The sequence below is a fragment of the Agelaius phoeniceus genome, chromosome 26, assembly GCF_051311805.1.
Source record: "Agelaius phoeniceus isolate bAgePho1 chromosome 26, bAgePho1.hap1, whole genome shotgun sequence".
In the NCBI taxonomy this organism is placed as follows: Eukaryota; Metazoa; Chordata; class Aves; order Passeriformes; family Icteridae; genus Agelaius; species Agelaius phoeniceus.
This window is the reverse complement of record NC_135290.1, coordinates 4,402,999-4,408,433: the sequence shown is the minus strand read 5'-3', so window position 1 is coordinate 4,408,433 and position 5,435 is coordinate 4,402,999. Positions and strand designations below refer to the sequence as shown.

The window sequence follows — 5,435 nt, the reverse complement described above, 5'->3', positions numbered from 1 at the left end:
CAGGCTGGGCTTGGTCTGATTGTGCCCAGACAAGGCAGTGCTGGGGGAGGCTCTGCTTTCCCAGTGCTTCCAATACACACTGCCAGGATTTCTCCCACTCTCAGCCCCAGTTCCCCCTGCCCTCAGCCCTGTGCCACTCCCAAGGACTCCCTGTCTCCCAGCTATCCCACTCCTGCCTGTGGCAGTGAATGGACCAGCCAGCCCAGGCTTATTTTTTTCCTTTCTTGCTCAATCTTGCAGAGTTTTCAGGGATTTCTTCAGCTGTTCATTCTCTGAGAGCTTTTTGGTGCTCCCTCTCCACTCCCCTGCTCTGTCTCTCTCTGAACTCTGCCCCAGTCCTGTCCCAAGTGTGTGCTGTGAAACCAGGGCTGATTAATGGGGATGAATGTCTGCTGGGGACATTCCTGCCCTCCCTGTCCCCTGGCTGCCCCCAGCCTGGGCTGGCCTGGCCAAGTTTGGCCCTGACAGCCCCGTTCATCCCAGTAACACCCCTGGGAACCTGTCCCAGAGCATTCCTGTGCTCAGAGGGGCTTGAGATGGCTCTGGGGCAGCAGAACAACCTGAGGACAACCTCCTCCCCCACTCCCAGAACCTGCCAGCTGCTGGTGGAAACTGGGAGGCACTGGGCTGACATAAGCATGGGATAGGAAACATCCATGGGACAGCACATCCAGCCATCCCAGCAGGTGCTGGCTCTCTGTGGAAAATGCATGTTGTGGGGGATAATTCAGGCCAGAGGAGCATCAAAAGCAGGGAGGGGAAGGATTTCCTGTCAGCCACATGGGCATCACCCCCCAGGCCGTGCTGCTGCCCCACCCCATGGCCAGCAGGAGGGCTCTGGCCTTATCAGCAGGCTCAGCCTTTCCAGGGATGCAATCCTGCTTCTCCAGCCCTGGCACCAGGCTCAGCCTTTCCAGGGATGCAATCCTGCTTCTCCAGCCCTGGCACCAGGCTCAGCCTTCCCAGGGATGCAATCCTGCTTCTCCAGCCCTAGCACCAGGCTCAGCCTTCCCAGGGATGCAATCCTGCTCCTCCAGCCCTGGCACCAGGCTCAGCCTTTCCTGCTGGCAGTGCCCCTCACCTCCCACATCTGCCCTGGCACTGTGGCCTCACTGATGGCGTGTCCCCCCTCTGTCCTGGGGTGAAGTGAGGCTAAATTGTGGCTTGGTGCAAGCAGAATTCAACCCTGGAACCCCCATGGCTGTGACCGTGTTCACAGGGGTCAGAGAATGAGGGGAGAGGTGAGGATCTGACTCCATGTTTCAGAAGGCTGATTTATTATTTTATGATATATATTATATTTAAAACTATACTAAAAGAATAGAAGAAAGGATTTCATCAGAAGGCTGGCTAAGAATAGAAAAAGAAGGAATGATAACAAAAGCTTCTGTCTCAGACAGAGAGTCCGAGCCAGCTGACTGTGATTGGCCATTAATTAGAAACAAGCACATGAGGCCAATCCCAGCTGCACCTGTTGCATTCCACAGCAGCAGATAACCATTGGTTACATTTTGTTCCTGAGGCCTCTCAGCTTCTCAGGAGACAAAAATCCCAAGGAAAGGATTTTTCATAAAATGTGTCTGTGACACATGACCACGCTGGGAGTGCTTGTCACCTCCCAGTACAGCCCAGCACCAAACTGGGCCCCCAGAGATCAGACCAGGCATCTCCTGGAGCAAACCCTGGGATGCTGCAGCGGGATCAGCCTCCAGGGCTTGTGGTGCTGCCCTGCCTGTCCCAGGGCTCGGGGGTGGCTCTGCCTCTGGAGCTCTGGTCCCAGGGTGTCAGAGCATCGGGGGTAGCACAGTCGGGACAGATGGAGAGCAGAGATCTCTGCAGCCAGGGCTGGAATTTGGGGTTTATTGCAAAGGGCCTGGGTGCAGGGCCCTGCTGGGAGCTGCCAGGCACAGCTCAGAGCAGGCCTGAGAGAAGAGAGGGGGAGAGAAGATGAGAGGGGAAGAGAGTAAAAGGGGTAAGAGAGCAAGGTTCCCGTTCCAATACAATAAATCTTCTGTGTTGAATATTCTAATTCTCACTAACCAATCTAGTACAAGATACAAATCCTATAGCATTACATACAGCCTATAAGAATCACTACATTACCATACTGTGTTACATTTTAAACCCTAAAAACTCCTCTTTGGGCCCCTTCTACCAAGCTAGCAGGGTCTGCTCTGCCCCTTGGGCCTGTCTGCAAGCAGAGGGTGTTGTTCCATCAGAAGGGGATCACCTTCAGCTGGCCACACCATTGTTTTCCAGTTGTTCAGTAACTGAGGGATCTCAAAGCTTGCTTTCATTTCAATCTCACTTATAGTTTCTATATTCTCAAAATCTTTTGCCAGGCAATCATATTTCTAAGGCTTTCCTGTTTCATCTTCCCCAACACCAGGGCTCGGGGCTGGCTCTGCCTCCGGAGCCAGCTGCTGCTCAGGGTGGGTTTATAGGAAGAACACATCCATCATCCCAGCCTCGGCTCTCCAGGGCTGGATAAGGGACGGGACCGAGCCCTGGAGACACCCGTGGATGGGCATCGGTGCCAGTCCCGCCTGCCCCGGGAGAGCAGAGCCCCGAGGCTGCGGTGCCCGTGGGTCCCCGCGGGTGCGGGCATCGCTGGGGGCGGCGGGACGCGGCCGTGGGAAGGAGCCGGTTCTCACGCAGGCTTTTCCCAGCAGCTGGAAAACGCTGACCCTGCGCCGGGGAGCTGGGGATTTTCCGCGGAAACTGCTCTGCCCTGACCCCAGCTCCTGCCGTGCGGCTGGAATTTCCCAACACAAAGGATCTGTGAGGGTGCAGGATGCCCCAGGGGATGTGCCTGGGATGTGCCTGCCCTGGCGTGGCGCAGGGAAACTGAGGCACGTGGAATCATTCCCTAGAAAACCGGGGGCTCCATCTATGGCACGAGTTTAGCTCAGCTTTGGGACATGCCCCCACCCTCAGCAGGGACATCAACAATGAGTGACCCTGTGCTGACCCCCTCAGTTGTTCCCATTCGTCCCCATCCCCAGGGATTTGGGAGGTCCCCACAGGATCTGGCACCTTGAGCATCCTTGTGGGATGAGCCCCCACCCTGTGCCGTGTCCCTGTCTCCATCCTGCTCCTGGAAACCCTGGCTGCAGTCCTGCTTCTACTCTCCTCATGCCTGTCTTGTCCCCAGTGCCTCCACCCTGGTCCTGGTGTCCCTGTCCACAGCCCCATTCCCACTGTCCGCTGCTCCCTGTGTCCTTGTCCTGCTCCTGATTCCCAACTCTGCTTTGGTGTCCCTGTCTCCATCCCAGCCCAGTCCCTGTTCTGTTTCTCAGTGTCCCTGTCCCCACCCTGCTCCTGCTCTCTCCATTCCCATCTCGCTCCCATTGTCCCCACCACCCATTCTGCTCCCAGTGCCTCCATAATTTTCCTATTCCCCATGTCCCGGTGTCCTTGTCCCTTTCTTGATCCCATTGCCCCCATCCTGCCCCTGTTGTTGATCCTGTTTACACTGTCCCCATTATTGTCCTGCTCCCTGTGTCCTTGACCTCATCCTCCTTGCAGTGCCTGTGGCCCTGTCCTGCTTCTGATTTCTCAATCCCACCCTCCTCCTGTCCCTTTACTGCTCCCAATGTCCTTGGTTTCCTCCCTGCTCCTGATGTCCCCATCCCCACCCTGCTCCTGGTGTGCCTGTCCTGTTCCCATCCTGCTCCCAGTGTCCTGGTCCCTGTCCCAGACCCCCACCCTGCTCTTGGTGTCCCTTGTCCCCATCCTGTCCCTTTCCTGTGCTCCATGTCCCTGTCCCCACCCTGTTCCTGATGCCCCCATCCCCACACCTGTCCCAGTGTCCCCATCCTGCTCCTGCTGTCCCCGTTCCCAGCCCTGCTCCCACTGTCCCCATTCTCATCCTGCTCTCCATGTCCCTGTCCCAATCCTGCTTCCTGTGTTCCCCTTCTGCTCCTGATGCCCCAGTTCCTGTCCTCATCCTCATCCTGCTGCTCTCCCCATCCCCATCTTGCTCCCAGTGTCCCCATCACCCATTTTTCTGCCAGTGCCCCCATATTTGTCCCACTCTCTATGTCCCCATGCCCCTCCCAGCATCTTTGTCCCCTTCTTGCTTCCACTGCCTCCATCCTGCTCCTGTCCCCATCACTGTCCTGCTCCCTGTGTCCTTGTCCCTGTTCTGCTCCCAATGATCCCATCCCACCCTGTTTTGGTCTCCACATCCCCTCCCTGCCCCTGTCCCTGTCCAGCTCCCTGTGTCCCTGTCCTCATCCTATTCTTGCTTTCCCCATCCCCATCTTGCTCTCAGTGTCCCCATTCCACTCTGCTCCTGTCCCTATTCTGCTCCCAATGTCCCTGTCCCCACCTTGTTTATGGTGTTCTTGTCCACAGCCCTGATCCAGTGTTCTCCCTATTCCTGTCCTGCTCCCCATGTTCTGTCCTGCTCTGTGTCCTTGTCCCTATCCCCCTGCTGTGTCCCCATCCTGACCCCACTCCATGTCCTTGTCCCTATACCCCATCCTGATCCCAGTCCCATGTCATTGTCCCTGTTCCCTGCTGTGTCCCTGTTCCGTGTGTCTTGTCTGTTTTCTGCTGTGTCCCTGTCCCGTGCCCTTGTCCCTGACCCCGATCCTGACCCCAGTCCCGTGTTCCTGTCCCTTTTCCCCACTGTGTCCCATGTCCCTGTCCCCTCTCCTGACCTCAGTCCCGTGTCCTTGTCCCTGAACCCTATCCTGGCCCCAGTGTCCTTGTCCCCAGTCCCGTGTCCCTGTCTCTGTCCCCGATGTGTCCCTGTCCCCAGTCCCGTGTCCTTGTCCCTGTACCCTCTCCTGGCCCCAGTGTCCTTGTCCTCAGTCCCCAGTCCTGGGTCCCTGTGCCCTGTGCCTAGTCCCTGTCCCCCGTGGTTCCCAGTCCCTTGTCCCTGTCCCTATCCCTGTCCCTCTCCGTATCCCAGTCTCGTGTCCCTGTCCCTGTGTCCCTATCCCTGTCCCTGTGTCCCTGTCCCTGTGTCCCTATCCCTGTCCCTGTGTCCCTATCCCTATCCCTGTGTCCCTATCCCTGTCCATGTCCCTGTGTCCCTATCCCTGTCCCTGTGTCCCTGTCTCTTTCCCTATCCCTGTGTCCCTATCCCTGTGTCCCTATCCCTGTGTCCCTGTCCCTGTGTCCCTGTGTCCCTATCCCTGTCCCTGTGTCCCTGTCCCTGTGTCCCTATCCCTGTCCCTGTGTCCCTGTCCCCGTCCCTGTCCCGTCCCTGTCCCGCTCCCCCCGTCCCCGCCCGCCCCGGCCCGCGCGCTCTGAGGGGGCTCCGCGCATGCGCCCCGCGCCCCCCGCCCGGGCTCGGCGGCCGAGGGGCCCCGGCGCCGCCACGGGCCGGACCCGGTGAGTGGGGGCTGAGGGCGGGCGGGACCGGGCCGGGCCGGCGGGGGCCTGAGGGCTCCGAGCGGCGCCCCCCGAGGGGCCGGAGCCAC

The 5,435-nt window shown here is 58.6% G+C and overlaps 1 protein-coding gene across 2 annotated transcripts in view; it reads left to right on the top strand.

The window, feature by feature from the left end:
- Positions 1-5,265: 5,265 nt before the first annotated feature.
- GJC1 (gap junction protein gamma 1) overlaps positions 5,266-5,435 on the top strand; it is a 28,565-nt gene continuing 28,395 nt past the window's right edge. For both annotated transcript variants that reach the window (XM_054649372.2, XM_077190802.1), the window contains exon 1: positions 5,266-5,346. The gene's annotated coding sequence lies outside the window, so the exon portion shown is untranslated. The remainder of the gene's footprint in view (positions 5,347-5,435) is intronic.